Raw genomic sequence first — 23,013 nt, forward strand, 5'->3', positions numbered from 1 at the left:
AAGGGGTCCAGAGGTACAGGGTCTTGTGTAATGTAAAGGGGTCCAGAGGGGCAGGGTGTTGTGTAATGTAAAGGGGTCCAGAGGTACAGGGTCTTGTGTAATGTAAAGGGGTCCAGAGGGGCAGGGTCTTGTGTAATGTAAAGGGGTCCAGAGGGACAGGGTGTTGTGTAATGTAAAGGGGTCCAGAGGTACAGGGTCTTGTGTAATGTAAAGGGGTCCAGAGGGGCAGGGTGTTGTGTAATGCAAAGAGGTCCAGAGGTGCAGGGTGCTGTGTAATGTAAAGGGGTCCAGAGCTACAGGATGATGTGTAATGTAAAGGGGTCCAGAGCTGCAGGGTGTTGTGTAATGTAAAGGGGTCCAGAGATGCAGGGTGCTGTGTAATGTAAAGGGGTCCAGAGGTTCAGGGTGTTATGTAATGTAAAGGGTTCCAGAAGGGCAGGGTGCTATGTAATCTAAAGGGTCCCAGAGCTGCAGGGTGTTGTGTAATGTAAAGGGGCACAGAGGTGCAGGGTGCTGTGTAATGTAAAGGGATCCAGAGGTGCAGTTGTGGAGAGAGGGTACGCAGTAGTGACAAAGAGAAATTGAAGGATGCAGGGGGCACAGTGGGGCATTTTTTAAATTTTAATGGGGGGGGGGTGCCAGATATAGGATCCGCCCCGGGTGCCAAATACTCCAGGTACGCCCCTGATGGCACATGTGCAATTTTGCCCTGTTTCAATGCGCTAAGCAGATTGACACCATTGTCACACACCACTTTACCAACTGTCAAATTGAGCGGTGTTAGCCACTGATCTGCCTTGAACGCAAAGCTGAAAGGAGTGCAGGGCCAGTGTGGCTCTTGGCTTCCAGGCACAACAGACGCAGCACAGCATGGCAACTTCTCACCTGGCATGTCGAATAGGTTCTTGGGATCTTGGGTGGCCCAGCGGAAGAGACGCTAGCAGCAGAAAAAAAGGAGGAGTCAGCCGAGGAGGAGAGGGAGGATGGAGTAGGAGGAGGAGAAGAAGAGGCAGGCCTGCATGCAATCCGTGGCGGCAAAACAAAATCTACACAGGTGCCACGGGTTACATGCTTGACGCCTGTCAGAAGGTTCACCCAGTGGGCAGTAAAAGTTATATACTTTCCCTGCCCGTGTTTGCTAGACCACGTATCTGTGGTCAGATGTATCTTGGCACCGAGACTGTATGCCAGAGATACATTCACTTGCTGCTGAACATGGCCATATAGATCTAGGATGCCCTTCTGTGAGAAATACTTCCTTACTGGGACCTTCCATTGTGGTGTTCCAATGGCCACAAATTTTCGAAAGGCCTCCGAGTCCACCAGTTTATATGGCAGTAGTTGGCAGGCTACCTGTTCTGACAAGCCAGCGGTCAACCGTTGGGCAAGAGGGTTATCCGGCGTCATCATTTTTTTACGCTCGAACATTTGGCCCGCAGAAGCCTGCCTTTTTCCAGAAAAACGTGAGGATGGCATGATGGAAGGTGGAGTGGAGGACAATTGTTAGGAGAGAGGAGAAGGAGAAGTAGAAAATGAGGCTGGACGGTGAGAGCCTGGAGTGTGGCTTTGTGGGTTCCATTGCTCCCACTGGGTTCGTTGATGCCAGCTCATGTGCCTTCTTAAGGCGGTCGTCCCTAGGTGAGTGTTGGGCTTACCGCGACTTATGCGTTGACTGCAAAGGCTGCAGATGGCAACACTATTGTCAGCAGTGGACACGTTAAAAAAGCCCACACTGCGGAGCCATGTGACGGCGTCCTTGGAGCGCCAGATGTGACCGTACATGGTTGATGCCTCACTCCTGATACATTAGCAGTCTGGTTTGTCCCTCCTGTTCAATCTAAGTTCCGCCTGCTTCTCCTCCCTATCTGCTGGTCCATATCTCCCTCTGAACTCCCCTCCTCTTCCTCTCGTGTGGGCACCCACGTGACATCATTAGACACGTCATCATCGACGTCACCTTCCCCACCGCTATAATTAGAGATCTCAGAGTAGGCAGCAACACCGGGGACCAACCACCTCCTTGGGCTGATCTGGGTACTGTCGTCAGACTGCTGAGTGGCGGTTGTTGCTACCTCCTCTTCCTTATCCAATGCCAAGAGTGGCTGCGCATCGGCAATGTCTTGTGATGGATCAAAAATAATTCCTGTGACTCAAGCGGAGGGTATATGGTGGTGGTGTTGGTGGTAGTGTCTTTGGGGGTGCACACAGCAGAGAGTGAAGAAGAGGGTGCAGATCGAGAGGATGAGGAGAGTGCAGAAGAGTAAGGCTGAGTGAGCCACTCAACCAAGTCTGGTGAATCCTTTGATGTAATCGAACGCACCTTCTGCAATTTGCCACTTTGGCTCAAGCCTGTTGCTCCTTCCCTACCCCTACCACCCCTGCGGAAAGGCCTGCCTCTTCCTCTGCCTGTCATTTTTTAAATGACCCTGTGACTAAAGTCTCTAGAGAAGTGCAGTATATGTGGAAGAAGGTATATAACACCCCGCTTCAATCTGTCATTTTGGGGGGCCACTGATCTATCACACCAGTTATAATATTTTTTTCTAATTGCGTTTGTCACTCTTTGTAGTATCGCTGCAGAACTGCTCAGCAGTCCCAATGCTGCACAGTGGAAATGCACTATACTATGCTTTCTATATTTGCAAGTATTTTATATGTGTATTACACCCCTATATACTGCACACCAAATAGTACACCTATACCAGTCCTTAAAAGGACCTTTGTGGACCTAGTAATAGCTAGCTAGTAGCTAGTGACTTGCAGACTGTCCCTGCTCCAAACACCAAACTGTCCCTCCCTACACTGAGAAATGACAGCTGCAGAATGGGTCAGCAGCACTAAATGCAGTGCACTATAATATGCTTTCTATATTTGAAAGAAAGTATATTATACGTGTATTACAACCCTATATACTGTACACCTATACCAGTCCTTTAAAGGACCTTTGTGGACCTAGTAGCTAGTGATTTGCAGACTTTCCCTGCTCCAAACACCAAACTGTCCCTCAGTCCCTACACTGATAAAAGACAGCTGCAGAATCGGTCAGCACTCAGCAGCACAGCAGTGAAGTATAATATACTTTCTATATTTGAAAGAAATTATATTATACGTGTAGAACCCTATATACTATACACCTATACCAGTCCTTAAAAGGACCTTTGTGGACCTAGTAGCTAGTGATTTGCAGACTGTCCCTGCTCCAAACACCAAACTGTCCCTCCCTACACTGATAAAAGACAGCTGCAGAATCGGTCAGCACTCAGCAGCACAGCAGTGCACCATAATATACTTTCTATATTTGAAAGAAAGTATATTATAAGTGTATTACAACCCTATATACTGTACACCTATACCAGTCCTTAAAACGACTTTTGTGGACCTAATAGTAATAGCTAATTAGCTAGCTAGTGATTAGACTGACTGTCCCTGCTCCACCTAGCATCCTTACCCTACACTGACAAAAGACAGAATGTAAAATGGACGCCAAATCAGGTCTATTTATAAGGTAGGGGATAAGTCCATGTGCTGAAATGTCTCAATTGGCTGTCCTGTACCCCATAATGGATGTGTCATGGGTCAAAGTTCTTCACAATGTAAACTAATATGGCCACTGCGAGCAGCGCCAGAAGTCCGCCGGTTTGGCGAATCGCGAACGAGCAAAGTTTGCCGGGAACTAACCACCGGGTGAACCGCAAGGCCATCTCTAGTTATAGGTCCTCTGAATGGTATATTTCTTCATCTGGAGCTTCTTCAGAGCGAAGTTCCGATTCTGAAATGGAGTTTGAGGCAGCCTCAAGAAAGAGAGAGGCTTCTGGAGATGAGCAGCAGAGGGGAGCTAAGAAGCAATCCACCCAATAACCCTAATGGTGGTTTCCCCTCCGTTAAAAGTGGTGACAATAAATGTTGCCAGCATTAAGTCAGTGAGAGCTTGAGCTTGTTCTATGGTCTTCTTTTTGTTCAGCCAACTAGATGCTGAAATTTTATTTTTGCAAGAGTCTCACCTCCTTGGCAGATATTCATTTGGCCAAGAGAGAGTGGAGGTATGGTCCATCTTACTGGTCTCTTGCGGCCGAGCCTTACGGCGGTGTGGCGGTGTTGTTTAAAACCGGCATGGTAAATGTCCGGCGGGTTATTGAGGTGGAGATTGGGAGATGTATGGTCTTAGACGTCCTTGTGGGGGGGGGGGGGGGGGGGGCAGGACCTGCGCCTAATTAATGTTTATGGGCCGCACACAAAGTGGGACAGGAAATGCCTTTTTAGAAGGATCAAGACATTTCTTTTTACATCCCGGCAAGTGGTCTTTGGAGGTGACTTTAATACAGTAACTAGGCCCAAGGACAGGAAGGACTTCAAGGACAGGTTGGGATATTGAAATGGACATTCACTGTACTGTTCATTTAAGCACAAGAGACTCCATTTTGTTCTCACTGTTGAAATGTGCTCTGTAACCTTCACCTAACACACAAACACATCTCCTACTAAACGCTCTCTACTCCCCCTTCCCTTCTCAATGCTTTACTGTTGCAATTGTTCTATTCACTAGCTTTTAATAATAAATTTCTATTTGTTAGCTTTTAATAACTTTCAGAGGTGGCACAGTGGTGTAGTGGTTAGCACTGCCTGGAGTTTGCATGTTCTCCCTGGGTTTCCTCCGGGTACTCCGGTTTCCTCCCACACTCCAAAGACATGCAGGTAGGTTAATTGGCTTCTGTCCATAATTGGCCCTAGTATATGAATGGGGACCTTGGATTGTGGGCTCCTTGAGGGTAGGGACCGATGTGAGTGTTCAATGTACAGGGATAGGGGCAATTGTAGACACTCACTCAGGTTGAACTGGATGGACTGGTGTCTTTATTCAACCTTACTAACTATGAAAAAAACTATGAATAACATATTTCTATTTGTTAGTTTTTAATAACATCTCACACCACCCCTTTCTTATCTATGTATAAAATAACATGTAATAATAAATTTTGATACTGAACGGACATTTTAAACAAAGTGATTGAGTCCTGTGAATCTGTTCCTGCAGCTGCAGTATTAACTTTATTTTAGAGTCCTAATCAGAAATTAGTCATAACAATTTGGCGAGTCTTATATCAGGAGGTTGGCAGAGTTTCCAGAAGGAACTGTGCTTTGATCGGGAACATCGGGAACGCAGACATCTAAATGCCGGCTAGGTAAGCTGTCTTTAAGCTTGCTATATTTCTGCCTTTCCTATGTATCCTATCTGTCGGTTCTCAAGGAAACCAGACCACTCTCGGACCTTTATGGTTGGGTAACGTGTGTGTGTGTGTGTGTGAATGTGTTTGTGTCCTTCTTCATGGGTTGGACTGTGTGTGGATAGGGAGAATCCTCTGCAGTTCCCTGCGTTGACTCCTTGTGGGCGACCTGGGTCAGAGGCGCATGGTAGGGTCAGATAAAACTCACAGAGAAAAAAAGAGACCAGGAGGGTCTCTTAATGAGTGTTTTGTCTATTGTCATAAACCCCTTCTAACCACGTAGATAAGTGGAGACTTTTCTTGTAAATCTGCAGATTGGCTGTACTATTTGTTTTAGAGGCAAGAGTGTATAGGCACAAGTAGAGAAGACTGGCCAGTCATTATGGGCATTAAATTAATTAAGGGAATGACGAGAGAGAGGCCTTCAGAAAATGCCCAGCACAAGATGAGTGCTAGAGAATATATGAACCGAAGGTACGGTTCCGCCTATACTGAGCCCCTAGATAAATGGGTAGAATGGACAAAGGGAACAGTTAAACCTTTAACATCTGAAGGGACTTTTGATTTACAAGTATGGCAAAATTTTCTGCATGATTATGGCCCACTACTGTGCAGTGAAGGAATGTGGAGAATAGCTTGCACATGGGAGACAGAAGCTAAAGTAGCAAATCAAACTGGCTTGATGGAGATGTTTAATAAAAGTACTGCCCAAATTTACTACGTTTGGCCAGAAGACTCTGTAGAGGAGGACCCGCCACCTTATGTGGTTGCCAGTTTGGCTTTAAGAGGTCCACGAACAAAAGCAAAAGAATTAGATTACATGGAACACACAAAAGATGAGCTGGGAAATATAGTAGAGAGCAGAGGTTTAACAGCCCCATATCAACCTACAAAGAGGGATTTGGCTCGTATCCTAGAAACAGATGATTGGCATAAATCCAAAGGCACATATGCAAAACTAGATCTCTCTGAACTTAAGGCTTTGGCCAGAGAAAGAGAGATAGAGTCTGAACTTCCGGAGCAAACCATAATTTCCAAATTGTGGCAGCAAGATGAAGAGAGAAAGAAGGGAGATGCCACCCCTTCTGCCCCGGTCACAGAGCAATCTGTTACAGTTTATCCTGTCAGAACCCAATTATTTTTTAAGGTAATGCTGTTGACAGTAAGTCTCAAATTAAATGGCATGTACCTTTTTAGTCCCCAAGATATGAGCTCCATATTAGAGGGATTGGGAGATCCTAGAAAGAATCCAATTGAGTTTGCAAACAAATTTAGCGCTGCACAGGAAGCATATGTGGCTTCATAGTTTCATAGTTTCATAGTTAGTAAGGTTGAATAAAGACACCAGTCCATCCAGTTCAACCTGAGTGTCTACAATTGTCCCTATCCCTGTACATTACACACTCACATTGGTCCCTACCCTCAAGGAGCCCACAATCCAAGGTACCCATTCATATACTAGGGCCAATTTTTGATAGAAGCCAATTAACCTACCTGCATGTCTTTGGTTTGTGGGAGGAAACCGGAGTACCCGGAGGAAACCCACGCAGGCACAGGGAGAACATGCAAACTCCAGGCAGGTAGAGTCGTGGTTGGGATTTGAACCAGCGACCCTTCTTACTGCTAGGCGAGAGTGCTAACCACTACACCACTGTGCCGCCCAGTAGCTTCTGCTACTGACATTCATCAGCTTCTTATTAAAGCAGTGGGAAGCAACATGTCTGGCTATATACTTAAAGAATGTGGTGTAGATGTCAAAAATGTAGGTAAGGGGGCGTGGCTTGATCTCAGCCAAGATGGACATGTAGCTGGGGAGCTCCGACACACAGCGGGACAACGGAGCTCAGCGGCAGTATTTGCTATCCCCTGAGTGGCGTGCCCACTAGTCATGTCCAGGTGGAAAAGAGCGGACAAAAAGCCCAGGAATAGGGATGAGCTTCGTGTTCGAGTCGAACATACGTTCGAGTCGAACATCGGCTGTTCGCCCGTTCGGCGAATTCCGAACATTATGGGCCGTTCGCGCCAAATTCGTGTGGCACTCACGGCCCACAATGCACTGCGCCATCGCAGTGCGTTGCTGGCTCATGATTGGCCAAGCATGCACTGTGACCCCGCATGCTTGGCCAATCACAGCGTCGGCAGCGAGCAGAGCCATGATTGGCCACAGGCAGGATGCCTGTGGCCAATCATAGCTCAGGCTGTGTAGTACACGCCCCACACTATATAAGGCCGCCAGCGCGGCGGACTTGTGTAGTGTGTTGGTGTCTGTAGGAGTTAGTGGGTGTTCTGTGTACCTTCAACACAGTATACACCGATCGTTATCGGCCGATTTTTCGTTCTTGCTCTTCTGTAGTGGTTGTTGTCTGCGTGCCCTGACCGCAGTATACACCGCTATATTCACCTATATAGCTAACTATCTTGCTCGTTTTAAATAGAGCTTGCAGTCAGTGGTAGGAGATTGTGTGTGCTGTCTGCGTGCTCTGAACCCAGTATACACCGCTATATCCACCTATATAGCTAACTATCTTGCTCGTTTTAAATAGAGCTTGCAGTCATTGGTAGGAGATTGTGCGTACTGTCTGCATGCTCTGAACCCAGTATACACCGCTATATCCACCTATATAGCTAACTATCTTGCTCGTTTTAAATAGAGCTTGCAGTCAGTGGTAGGAGATTGTGCGTGCTGTCTGCGTGCTCTGAACCCAGTATACACCGCTATATCCATCTATATAGCTAGCTATCTTGCTCGTTTTAAATAGAGCTTGCAGTCAGTGGTAGGAGATTGTGCGTGCTGTCTGCGTGCTCTGAACCCAGTATACACCGCTATATCCATCTATATAGCTAGCTATCTTGCTAGTTTTAAATAGAGCTTGCAGTCAGTGGTAAGAGATTGTGCGTGCTGTCTGCTTGCTCTGAACCCAGTATACACCACTATATCCATTTATATAGCTAGCTATCTTGCTCGTTTTAAATAGAGCTTGCAGTCAGTGGTAGGAGATTGTGCGTGCTGTCTGCATGCTCTGAACCCAGTATACACCGTTAAATGCATCTACACAGCTATTCTCTAATTGAACCATCTGCCATCTGCAGGAGTTAGTGGATGTTGTGTGTGCCTCCAGCACAATATACACTACCCAATTGCTGGTTTTCCCAACTCCCTTCCATGTCTGGAAAGCCAGCAAGGAGAGGCAGACAGGCGCGAGCCGATAAAAGAGGGCAAGCAGGCTCTGTGTCTAGAGACAACAGTGCTGGTTGTGGACGCGGTGCATCATAATCATCAGCACGTGGCCATGGGACACGCTTGTCCTTCTTTTCGGCAGCTGGACATGTTGAGCCGCAACATGCCAATGACTTGGTAGAGTGGATGACAAAGCCCTCTTCATCCTCCTCATCCTCTCTCACCCAGGCTCAGGGTACTAGCAAAGCAGCTGCCAACGCATCGTCTTCCCTCCTCTCAATGTCATCATCAGTGACTCCTTCCCTAGACCCCCCACGTCCTCCTGAGGAGTCTCCTGAACTCTTTGAGCACAGTGTTGGGTACATGCTCCAGGAGGATGCCCAGTGTTTTGTAGGCTCTGATGATGATACTCAGCTAGAGGAAGGCAGTAGCGTGAATGCAGAGAGAGGGGATGCTCAAGAAGGACAGCAATCTGGCAGTCATGTTCCACAAGCTGCAGCATACTGCCAGGTTTGCTCCAGCGATGAAGAGGGAGGGGATGATGAGGGCACTGAATCCACGTGGGTGCCTGGTAGGAGAGAGGAGGAGGAGGAGGAGGCACATGTCAAACGAGGCAGGATGCCCTCCGGGGGCCATCTTAGGGTCAGCACACGGACTGAATCACACCGCAGAGCTCCGCCTGTGCAGGGCGCTGCCTCTGCGCGTTATTCTAAAAGTTTTTGGTGTGGGCCTTTTTTGAGACGAGTGAATCAGATCGCACCACTGCTATTTGCAACATATGTCTCAAGCGTATCTCGCGTGGCCAAAACATCAGCCGCTTGGGCACCACATGCTTGTCCAGACATATGTTGACCTGCCATGCAGCTCGTTGGCAAGCGTACCTCAAAGACCCACACCAAAGAACAAAGCGGACCTCTCCTTGCTCCTCATCAGCTGGGATCTCCAACCCCACTAGACCTTCAGTCCTCTCTGAAACCTGCTCTGAGAGGAATGAAGGTGTACGATTAGGTGTGTCACAGCCAAGTGCTTCCGGGAACTCTGCTAGCAGTACACCCACGTCCGATTATAGCAGGCAAATGCTCCTGCCCCAGCTGCTGGACCGGTGAAAGAAGTTCACTCCCAGCTATCCACATGCCCAGCGGTTGAATGCTAGCTTGGCTAAATTGCTAGCACTTCAACTGCTGCCTTTTCAGTTGGTAGACTCGGCCCCCTTCCGTGAGTTTGTACAATGTGCAGTTCCTCAGTGGCAGGTCCCCAAACGCCACTTTTTCTCACGGAAGGCGATTCCGGCTCTCTACCGGCATGTGGAAGGCAATGTCCTTGCCTCGCTGGACAGGGCGGTCAGTGGTAAGGTGCATATTACCGCTGACTCGTGGTCCAGCAGGCATGGACAGGGACGTTACCTGTCTTTCATGGCCCATTGGATCACTCTTCTGGCAGCTGGGAAGGATGCAGGACAAGGTGCAGTAGTGTTGGAGGTTGTTCTGCCACCATGCCTCCAAAATGCTACTATTGGTTGTGACACACCTCTCTCCTCCACCCCCTCCTCTTCTTCTTCCTCCATGGCCTTTTCCAGTGCTCTGTCCTCAGAACCAGCGGTGCTCCGTAGGCGTTCCAGGGGCTACGCAAGTACGCAGGCAAAACAATGCCATGCCGTGCTTGCGCTGGTTTGTTTGGGGGACAGGAGCCACACTGGGGCGGATGTTTTGTCAGCTCTGCAGGGGCAGGCCGAGAGGTGGTTGATGCCATGCCAGCTTAAGCCAGGAATGGTGGTTTGCGACAATGGCACCAACCTCCTTTACGCCCTCCGACAGGGACAACTGACCCATGTGCCCTGTGTGGCTCACGTCCTTAACCTGGTGGTTCAGCGGTTCTTGGGCAGGTACCCGGGCTTACAGGATGTCCTGAAGCAGGCCAGGAAAGTCTGTGTGCATTTCCGCCGATCATTTAATGCCTGTGCTCGGCTGGCTGAGCTCCAAAAGGAGTTGAACCTGCCCAAGAACCGCCTTATATGTGACATGCTCACCAGGTGGAACTCAACGTTGGCCATGCTGCAGCGGTTGCACATGCAGCAGAGGGCCATCAATGAGTATCTGTGCGACTACGGCACCAGGACAGGGTCAGGGGAGCTCGGTTTTTTCTCACCACGCCAGTGGGGCATGATCAGGGATGCATGCACTGTCCTGTCACCGTATGAGGAGGCCACAAGGATGGTGAGCAGTGACAGTGCATGCATCAGTAACACTGTACCTCTTGTCCACCTCTTGGAGCATACGCTGCGCACTTGAGGCAGAACAGAGGCAGGAAGAGGAGAACTTCCTTGCCTCTCAAGGCCCCCTTTATCCAGACAGTGTTCCTGCTGTGCCACCCATCACACAGGAAGAGGAGGAGGAGGATGATTGTGTCAGCATGGAGGTGGAGGCTGGCACTCAGCATCAGCATCAGCAGCAGTCTTGTAGGGATGATTTACAGTCCCAAGAAACCCGTGGACTTGTACGTGGCTGGGAGGAGGTAGCTGCGGATCATGTTGTTCTTAGTGACCCAGAGGACTCCGGACCGAATGCCTCAGCTAACCTACGCTGCATGGCCTCCCTGATCCTGCAAAGGCTGCGGAAGGATCCTCGTATTCTTAGGATCAAGGAGAGGGACCATTACTGGCTGGCCACTCTCCTTGATCCACGGTAGGAGGGTAAGGTTGCCGACCTTATCTTGCCGTCGCAGAGGGAGCAGAGGATGAGACATCTCCGGGAGGCCTTGCAGAAAGGTCTGTGCAACGCGTTCCCAGAGACTGGGAGGTTACAAACTCCTGGTCCTGGACAATGTGTTGCTGAGGCATTGGTCAGAAGGAGCGGTGGAGAAGGTGGCCGTCTGACCAATGCTTTCAGACAATTTTTTCGTCCACAGCCCCAAGGTATGATCGGTTCCAGCAACCATCGCCAGCGTCCGATTTACATGGTGCAGGAATACCTAGGGGCAAGGTCAGACTTGGACACCTTTCCCACCGAAAATCCTCTGGCTTACTGGGTCTTGAGGATGGATCACTGGCCAGAGCTTGCACAGTATGCAATTGAGCTACTGGCCTGTCCTGCATCCAGCGTTCTTTCGGAACGCACCTTCAGTGCTGCTGGTGGCTTTGTTACCGATCACAGGGTGCGCCTGTCCACCGAATCAGTTGATCGACTGACCTTCATCAAGATGAATCAGTCTTGGATCACCCACAGCTACCAAGCACCTGAAGCTGATGTAACCGAATAATTTTTTTTGAAATATCACATCCCTTCAAGACTGCCTATGCTGATGCTGAGTGACTGTCCTGTTATGTTGATTGTCTATCCTCTTCCTCCTCCGCTGATATGTTGGAAGAACATTTCTGGTTCTGGGTGATGCCATTAGCCCAATTTTTCTGCCCCTGTTTAACAGGGGCGTTTAAGTACAATTTTTGATGCAATGCTTTGCAGCAGGGCTAATTCCTGCAATAAAACTAGAGTATATGGGAGAGGTTGCAGTGTCGTGGCACCAGCACCAGGGCCTAAGGCCCAGTTTTTCAGCCCCTGTTTAACAGGGACATGTAATTACAATTCTTGATATAATATTTCACAGGAGGGCCCTTTTCTGTGCCTGTGTTGTGGCACCAGCAGCACAACCACCAAAGGTCAATTTTTCTACCACTGTTCAACAATGGCATGTAATTACAATTCTTGATATAATCGTTCACAGCAGGGCGCTCCAGACGGCAAAACAAATTATACAGGGGTGATAACCCTTCCCTATGTTTTCCAAAAAGCTTAAAAATAGTTTTTTTGACTGAAGCTACACTTTAAAAATGTACCAGTTGAAAATTACAAACAGATTCAACTTAACACAACAAATCTACACAGTCCCTGTCTTGTTTGCACCGCCTGTATACTGCTGTTCTGAGTATATAGGGCCTGGGGGCCACACGTATTTCCTTTTTTTAATTTGGGTACGGGGTTCCCCTTAATATCCGTACAAGACCCAAAGGGGCTGGTAATGGGCATTGAGGGCTACCCATGCCATTTTTCTCAATGATTTTCAACCATATTGCAGGAACCAGATATAACATTAAAACCGCAAGCAGTTTTAAATGACGTTATTTCCGTTAAATGTCATTTTGTGCAGGGACACACGTGGCACTTCACAGGCATACTATAGACACCCCCAGGCACGATATTTAAAGGAATATTTCACTTTTTTTTTCACTTTAATCGTCATTAAAATCAGTGCTCCCGCCAAAACGGCCGTTTTTAAAACTTTTTTTGCATTGATCCATGTCCCCTGGGGCAGGAGCCAGGTCCCCAAACCCTTTTTAGGACAGTATCTTGCATATTAGCAGTTAAAATTAGCACTTTTAATTTCGAATGTTCGAGTCCCATAGACATGAATGGGGTTCTAACGTTCGTACGAATTTGGGGTCTGTTCGAAAGTTCTGGTGTGAACCGAACCGGGGGGTGTTCTGCTCATCCCTACCCAGGAAACTGATGGCTTATTTTTCACAGCCGCCAGGCCGGCAGGCCCAAGATGGCGCCGGCGCTTCCTCCACTCTGTGCCCTCTCTCCGGATCCCCGGAGCGGAGAGCGGATGCACTGCTCTGACCGGCAGTATCCAGACTCCCAGACATCTACCCCATCTAGCGGGAGCCCGGCCAAAGTAAGGAGCAGACGGGAAGGCCTGGAGACAGCGCGACACGCTGAGGTGAGCTCCCCTACTGACTCACAGGAAGATACAAGGGAACTCCCTGACTCCATTATGACCTTCCCAACTACTAATCAGCCCATCCTTGACACGACACTTAAGGATATGCTCATATCTCTGCGCATCTCTTTACACACTGATATGATGGCCTGCATGAGAAGTTTTGGCACCAATCTTAAAGAAATGGGACACAGGGTGGATCATATAGAGACAAAATGGGAGAATATGCTTCCACAATCAACGATTTAATCGATGCACATGATACAATGGAGGAAGAGCAAGGCTGGGTTAAAGCAAAACTGGCAGATTTAGAAGACAGGGCCAGAAGGAACAATGTTAAGCTAAGGGGTATCCCTGAGTCAGTTGCTGAAGCTAATCTGCGTCCCTATGTCACAAAATTTTTATCCACTCTTATGCCAGATCTAACACCCATAGAGGTATCTATTGATCGGATACACCGCATCCCAAAGCCTACCTTTATACCAGCCCATGTGCCTAGAGACGTTTTGTTTCGCATGCACTTTTATCAAACTAAAGATCGTTTAATGCAGCTGACGAGAAAGGGGGAACACCACAACACGGAATTTTCAGGTCTCCAGTTTTATGCGGATCTTTCGCAACATACTCTGCAGCTCCGTAAAAATTTAAACAACATCACTAAAGTATGTAGTCTAATCTGGCAGAGGTATGCACTCAAAACAATTGATATGCTAACCTCTACTCCCAGCGCTCAAAGGGTGCAGTCAACTTACTCCCACCTGGGGATGGTTCTTAATACTTAGCTGCCATTATAAAATAAAACTTATCATGCATAAAAAACAAAAGAATTGGTTAACCTGAGGATTCAAATATAACCACTAACAGCGCTGATACCACATCTCCATATACAACAAACAATTTGTCTATGTTAAGCATGTAGTACTTTTTTAAAAAAACAGCAAGTCTTTTATCAAAATTGGTGTCCAAACACCAAGTATTAAAGAACCAGCAAGACTTTTGTCAGGAATTAATGTCCATACACCAAGAGATCACACTCTATTCCTCATCAATGAGTGCAGTCCTTCATATTCATATTCATACAATCTTCTCAGATATCTGGGTGTGTATGGGTATGGTCCTACACCTTCACCATGTGCTGTTCCACCTCCATGAATATGTATATAGATGGCTGCTTACCAGATTCCAATCACTTTAGAGCCTATCTCCACTATGTGGATCTCCTCTGTCTGGTTCTGTGTGTCCCGCTGATTGCTCTCACATTGGTAGTAGACATGCAAAAGATTCAAGGGGTCTCATATAGTGTGATACCTTTTATTTAGGATTGAAAAAAATTCCTTTCCCCCCCTTTACATAATATGCTTACATTTAAAACAACTTAAAACCAGCGTATAACATATGTGGTGTAAGTGCTGCCGCACGATCGTCTCACCGGTAGGCTGCAGATCTCATCCAACACAGTCTCCGTGTGTGGACCCGGGTCCTTGTCGGCTAACACTCACCCTCTTGCTCGTGTGATCACCGCCCTGACGCGTTTCGTGTTTTCACGTCTTCAGAGAGCGTGATCACACGATATACTAAGCAATCTTATATAGTTATGTGTATTTAAAAACAGGGCGTCGCTAACCTGCACAGGTGCGTCTGTCCCTCCCACCATTTTCAGCAGCTGTCAGCAGAGAGTGATCTCCCTGACTTCCCCTTAGGCCTTTCTACTTCCGGTTCAACTGCAACCAGGAAGTGACATCTATTTCCGGTTCAGATGTCACTGGGAGTTTATGTCTACATCGCTGTGTGTGGGTAAACACTAACCATCCATCCTGCTGAGCTACAATTGTAGTTCAAGTTGGATAAGAATCAAATGGCCTCATTCAAATAATTACGTTTCTCAAATCTGTTCCATACAAAGTAAGATACAGACAATTAGAGGTACACCGCAACTAATAAGTTTTGATGAGAACATGAAAAAACGATTAGAAAAAGTAGACAAAGAAGTACAAAAGAAGAAGGCCAAAAAATTCAGGAGAGATGTCATTGATTTTAAAACAAATAAAATATATACATGGCAGGACCCTACAACTATGGTGGGAAATAATAAGGATTCCATACCACAACCTTCAGGTAGGAACACACAGAGGGTAGAACAACCAGTACATAATACAAAACATAGTACACAAAATAATTCCCCCACAAGACCTACATATCCGACACAGAAAGGTAATAGGAGGGGGAGAGGAAGGGAACCTACCCCAGGCACACCAAGGGGAAATAACCATTATACTATAGACACTCAGAACCGATATGCACCCCTACATGAGGGACCCCCATATCAAACACACACTCCAAAACACAACCCCCCTTTTTTAGGGAGAGGCAGGAGGGGACAATACAGGGGCAGAGCACGAGCCACACGACCCTGGAGGGGACGAGTGGTGGACTACAATTATCAACAACAATGGAGGCAACCCTCACAGCAGGGCACACTATACAACACCCCAGGCCCTATAAGAACTACGCACGGAGAGGCATCAGGGCAGGACACAGAGTCCAGCAGAAAAAGGCCCAGAGAAAGAGAGTGAGTGGAATTTATAACCTGTCCAGTGTAACATTAACAAAAAAAGAGACTAATATTTTAAATGCAGGCCTTAAATGTACTGCCACTAAGCCAATGAACAAGTTCAATGTCTACATGGACATACACAAATATGTCAGAAAACTAAACATTAAAAAATATGTGATGTCTAACGATACGACAGCCTGGGCCAATTAAGTGTGAGTTAATGGAATTGCAGGAGTTGATAGTGGACTTAGAAATAAGTCACTATTCAATCCCCCTCAACCTTCAAACCATCAGGTAGAGGTATTCAAACAACTAGTATTAAAAGATTTGGAATCTCTACAAACACGCAAACAGGTTAATCCAAGGCATATAGAAGAAGGCATAAAAGCACTGGAAAAAAGGAAAAACATAGTGGTGAGACCAGCAGACAAAGGGGGAGGTGTGGTGGTTCTGGATAAGGCTTACTACCACACCCAACTGCAGACTATGCTGGAGGACACAGAGACCTATAAGCGACTAAAAGGAGACCCTACAAAACAATATCGTGAGTCCCTATTTAATCTGGTAGATCATGGATTTTATAGAAGAATAATCACTAAGAAGGAAAAACAATACTTATGTCCCAGTTATAACAGAATCCCCACGATATATACGGTACCTAAAATACACAAAAATGCTGTTAAACCACCAGCCAGACCGATAGTAAATGGTATAGAATCGGTAACATCACGATTGGGGGAATATTTAGATGTCTTCTTACAAACAAGTGTTCAGACCACCAAGGCATACTTGAGGGATACCACATCCTTTATACAAAAGATCAAGCAAATCAACTTTACAACAGATGAGAATATCTATCTGGTGACGGCCGACGTGGCTTCGTTGTATACCATAATACAGCATGAGGACGCACTGTTAGCGTTAAATTGGGCCTTATGCGATAGGGAAGACATCCCATTTGAGCAGAGGAGATTCCTAGGCATGATACTGGACTATTGCTTAACGCACAATTATTTCTGGTATAATGGCGACTTCTACAACCAGAAAACAGGAGTCGCCATGGGAGCTAAATTTGCTCCCAGCATAGCGAATCTTTTCATGAGCCAATGGGAGGACAACTGGATATACCCCAATAGACGTAAGGAATTGACCTTTTACAGTCGATACATTGATGATGTTTTCCTCATTTGGGAGGGTACGGAGGCATCCCTAAAAAGTTTTATGGAACATCTAAACAGTAATAAGAGTAACATCAAACTTGAATATAATTGGAATACAACCCAAATACAGTACTTGGATGTAGAAGTCATTAGGGAAGGGAATAGTCTCCGCACCAAAGCATACTTTAAAGACACCGACAGAAATAGCTATATACCAGTGCGCAGTGGTCACCACCCAAGGTGGTTGTCCAATATCCCGAAAGGCCAGTTCACCAGAATTAGACGCAACTGCACTTGGGATGAGGATTATATAAGGCAGGCAAATTCACTTAAACTCCAATTTGTGGAGAAAGGATACCAACCAGAAATATTGGAGAAATTAATAGTGAACATTAGCCAAAAAACTCAGGATGAGTACTTGTTACCAAAAATCAAGCGAGATAATAATACGCATGAATGGGGGTTCATTTCTAATTATCATAAACAATACAAAGATGTTGAGACCATCATTACCAGACATTGGCATATTCTGCAGTTGGATCGGGTGATAGGTCAAAATTTACCAGTAAAGCCACCCTTTATTTATAGAAAAAACCCTACGTTTGGGGATCAGGTCGTTAAAAAAAGTACTAGACCCACCGAAAAGATTGAAAATGTTCTGGGAACAGACAGGCTTTCATGCCTGCAAGAGATGTAAAGCCTGCAGACAGTTGACTACCCACTTTAGAGCGTTGACCCACTTCACATCAACAGCAAACAATTCCACGTTTCCAATTAAGGAGTGTATTACATGTAGATCTACACATGTGGTGTATGCTCTAGAGTGTCCATGTGGCCTCATGTACATAGGCCGCACTGAACGCATGTTATCCACACGAGTTGCAGAGCACATCTATAATATTACTATAGGGTACAAAGAACATAGTGTGTCACTACATTTTAGGAAAAAACATAAGAGCCTCAAATTTTGGGGTATAGACAAAATACATCCAAACTGGAGAGGTTCTAACATGGTGAGGGAGATCTCTCGCCGTGAAACCGAATGGATCTTCCTCACAGATACACTTAGCCCCAAAGGCCTCAACATTGAACTTGATATCAACTGCTACATTAGCAATTATTAGCATATATTAGAGGCCCGTGGAATTCTGGTAACCAATAGCAACAATTCCATATGGAGAGACATAATCACTCATATCTTAGAAATTCAGTATTAAGGGATCCTGGGAAGTAGAAGTAAAGATATATATATAAGTATAGAAAAGCCCTAAAATAAAACAAAGAGCAAAAGTATAATAAGGAGTCAGGACAGGTATACAGTACAGTATGGTTATTCTTACTTTGGTGTTGATTTACATGTTTATCTGTACTGATATTCACCTATCGTATATGTATATGTATTTGTGTAGATTTTTTCATTATTTTCATTTATGTTTATTCAGACTCATCCTTATCCTTATTAGTATATATATTTTTATTTTTATTTTATTATTTTTATTTTTATTTTATTTTAATTTTATTTTCATTTTTATATTTATTTTTATATTTATATAATTTTTTTTTTTTTTGTATTTTATACTGACAGATTCTACTGTGTTTTGTATATATAATGTAATAGGTATCTTTGCCAAACAGTTCTGCTATACTCACATAGTATAAGATACCAGATATCATTGATATATGGCTTTATATACAATTCTGTATCATTCACCCATACAGATAAGGTTTATAAGACACTCCCTACATGTTACTGATGTGCATTATGAGTTATATATCACTCCTATACTCTTATTGCATGTTAAATCATGGTCAGTGACAAGTGAATACACAGCCACTGACATGCACACTGACATGCATATTGTATCAAACAAGGAGAAAAAACACACAGCAGTGTAATGATCTATTATACATCATGCAGTAGTGTAACAATGTATGGAACAGATTTGAGAAACGTAATTATTTGAATGAGGCCATTTGATTCTTATCCAACTTGAACTACAATTGTAGCTCAGCAGGATGGATGGTTAGTGTTTACCCACACACAGCGATGTAGACATAAACTCCCAGTGACATCTGAACCGGAAATAGATGTCACTTCCTGGTTGCAGTTGAACCGGAAGTAGAAAGGCCTAAGGGGAAGTCAGGGAGATCACTCTCTGCTGACAGCTGCTGAAAATGGTGGGAGGGACAGACGCACCTGTGCAGGTTAGCGACGCCCTGTTTTTAAATACACATAACTATATAAGATTGCTTAGTATATCGTGTGATCACGCTCTCTGAAGACGTGAAAACACGAAACGCGTCAGGGCGGTGATCACACGAGCAAGAGGGTGAGTGTTAGCCGACAAGGACCCGGGTCCACACACGGAGACTGTGTTGGATGAGATCTGCAGCCTACCGGTGAGACGATCGTGCGGCAGCACTTACACCACATATGTTATACGCTGGTTTTAAGTTGTTTTAAATGTAAGCATATTATGTAAAGGGGGGGAAAGGAATTTTTTCAATCCTAAATAAAAGGTATCACACTATATGAGACCCCTTGAATCTTTTGCATGTCTACTACCAATGTGAGAGCAATCAGCGGGACACACAGAACCAGACAGAGGAGTTCCACATAGTGGAGATAGGCTCTAAAGTGATTGGAATCTGGTAAGCAGCCATCTATATACATATTCACGGAGGTGGAACAGCACATGGTGAAGGTGTAGGACCATACCCATACACACCCAGATATCTGAGAAGATTGTATGAATATGAATATGAAGGACTGCACTCATTGATGAGGAATAGAGTGTGATCTCTTGGTGTATGGACATTAATTCCTGACAAAAGTCTTGCTGGTTCTTTAATACTTGGTGTTTGGACACCAATTTTGATAAAAGACTTGCTGTTTTTTTTAAAAAGTACTACATGCTTAACATAGACAAATTGTTTGTTGTATATGGAGATGTGGTATCAGCGCTGTTAGTGGTTATATTTGAATCCTCAGGTTAACCAATTCTTTTGTTTTTTAAACATCACTAAAGTACTGAGAAACCACCGCATCAGCTATAAATGGGGGTTCCCCACTAAACTGCTTGTGCACAGGGAGGGGACTAATTACATAATCTCCTCGCCTACTAAAGGCCTTCAACTTCTCAAGTCATGGAAGATCCTTCTGGAGGATTCTTTAGATTCACTCAAACCCGACCTTCCAAGGAATTTACCACATGAATATCGCACTGATGGCGACAGTTACCTACTACTTACCTGCGACCTTGACGCCACACTGAGCGGCCTGACCTATAGGCCCCGCACACCAGAGCTACTTGCTGGTCCAGTAACCCCATTATCCAGAGCGGATACATTCTGCACACGGGTTATGACGACCCTCCTTTTAACTGTTTGTTTCACATTGTTGGTTTTGTTTTCCCTTCCCTTCCCTTTATTTCTCCAGGAACTGTCAATATTTTTTTTGCCTTCAAGTGACTTCATTGTCCTAAACCCAGACCTTTCCCTGGTCAAGAGATCGCCGGAAGAAAACTGCTACTTGGATGTCTCCCGTTTCTATTCATCATTGAGAGAGCTTCAAAAAACTGGTGTCCGTGAGTACATGCGAATTCCACTGATGAGCTTCTTAAATTCTAAAGATCATGCCAATCACCATTTTATCGGTTAACGCCCACGGGCTCAATCATCCAGCTAAGAGATTCTCTCTTTGGTCAGAAGCTCAGTCGTCGCATTGCGACATCCTATGTGTACAAGAGACGCACTTTCACAAGAACGCACCCCCCAAATGTATGGCCAAAGGATTCCAACACTATTATTATGCTAATACGCAGGGGAAGAAGAGGGGGGTCATGATTGCAATCAAAGACTCAATTTCCTTTCAGTTACGTCAACAAATTATAGATCCTAATGGTCGTTTTATAATACTGATTTGTGACATTAATAATCATCGGTACACATTGGTTAATGTTTATGTTCCCAATGCTCGCCAGATTCATTTCCTAAATAACCTTATGAGGAAAGTACGTAAAGTGCATGACCCTCGTATAATAGATGGGCTACTATCCCCCATATTGTAAACATATATCTTAACCACTGCTACGTCCCCATACTCCCCCCCAGAAAAGGAGACCACACCAAACTGGAGTAAATAATTGGCCGTAGCAGCCAATTAACTTTGTTTATTAAATATTCAAATAAATTAACATCAATAAACATAACTGTATAAAAACTGTAATAAAACTGTAGTATCCGTTAACTCCACCCGTTGGTCTTTGCAGGAAAAACCCACCACTCTAAACACCATCTCCAATCCGGCACTGCGGTACCTTAAAACTAAAATAGGCCTCCAGCTGACCTGCTGGCTCGGAGACACAAACCACTGACCGCAGTGCACCCGGTAACCACCTTCCAGCTAAAACCACCGTTAGCTGGACCACCACCCACGGGCCCCATATCACCAATGAGTCCCGCCCTCTTCCATAACTGGGGTTTAACCTCCACCCGCAAAGACCAACACCACGCCGCTGCCACGACATCCTGGTATCTGAAATGCAAAGTAGAAACATTAATAACCACAACAAAACCCCCCAAAGATTAGGGAGGGAGGGTGGGAAGTTCTCTCCTCGTGGCCAGACTGATCCTGTGTGGGAAGCCACTCCCCCCTCTGGATGCCTGCTCCTCCGCCCCCTCCCCACATGACCAGAGCCTTATTTATTTAACCCCCTATTCCCTCTGTCATGCCGCCCTGCGCTTATTGCTTCTCTTTACTGTGCTCCGGGCTCTCTTGACCCTCGTATAATAGATGGGCTACTATCCCCCATATTGTAAACATATATCTTAACCACTGCTACGTCCCCATACTCCCCCCAGAAAAGACCACACCAAACTGGAGTAAATTATTGGCCGTAGCAGCCAATTAACTTTGTTTATTAAATATTCAAATAAATTAACATCAATAAACATAACTGTATAAAAACTGTAATAAAACTGTAGTATCCATTAACTCCACCCGTTGGTCTTTGCAGGAAAAACCTACCACTCTAAACACCATCTCCAATCCGGCACTGCGGTACCTTAAAACTAAAATAGGCCTCCAGCTGATCTGCTGGCTCGGAGACACAAACCACTGACCGCAGTGCACCCGGTAACCACCTTCCAGCTAAAACCACCGTTAGCTGGACCACCACCCACGGGCCCCATATTACCAATGAGTCCCGCCCTCTTCCATAACTGGGGTTTAACCTCCACCCGCAAGGCTCTCTGAATCCCATCCTGCAACCCCAGGGCCCACAAGTCAATCCCAACATCGTTCAGGTGCACACCATCCCACCTCAGGTACCGCCACGTGTCCACCTCCAGTTCCAAGTGGCGAACAGCCAACCCCCCATTCCTAACCACGAAGCCACTGACCTCCTTGTTCACCTTTTTTCTTGCCCTATTGAGCTTGTCGACAGACCTGGCAAACCTCCGTGAGGTCCTAGCCACCATGTCTGACCACACGATGACCATATGCGGGTAGGCCAACCGAAGCTGCCAAAAATCTAATTTGATATCCCGCACCAGGTCCAACATAGACTTAAGGCCTAAGTCATTGCCCCCGACGTGTAGGACCAACACGTCAGGAGGCCTACTCAGACGTGCAAACTTATGCACTTCCGCAACTGTCCTCCCCCACAGCATACCCGGCACCCCAAACCACCTGATACAGGCATCTTGTCTGGAAAAGCCGAGCTGCCTCCCCTCAGGTCGAACATCTCCTCTCCTAGCCCCCCAATACACGTAGGAATGGCCTACAATCCAGACCAGGCCCTGAGCTCCACCTGTAAGAAAAGAACAAAACAACCCCATAACAGTCTGTACCACCCAAAACCATGACACTCACCGAACCGTAATGCCCCCCCCCCCCAACCAACATCAGTTAAACACCCAGCAGATGGGGGCAAACATACGATCGGAACCTCCTCGACTCCCACCTCCCAATCCGTTTGACAGCCACCTCGTCCAACCCCCACCTAACCGCTTCCGTCGCAGCCCCTATACGAAACGAATGGGAAGAAAAGTGCTGATCACCCAGCCCCAATGCCGCCAAACACTTCTTAAACACCGCCCCGAATTGAAACCTAGAGAGCGATGACCCATCCTGATGCACCAGCAACGACCCCCCCACCTCCGGCCGCAACGCCAAAAACCCCC

This window comes from Lithobates pipiens, unplaced genomic scaffold, assembly GCF_037356315.1.
Source record: "Lithobates pipiens isolate NorthernLeopardFrog02 unplaced genomic scaffold, aLitPip1_a1.2 Scaffold_1, whole genome shotgun sequence".
In the NCBI taxonomy this organism is placed as follows: domain Eukaryota; kingdom Metazoa; phylum Chordata; class Amphibia; order Anura; family Ranidae; genus Lithobates; species Lithobates pipiens.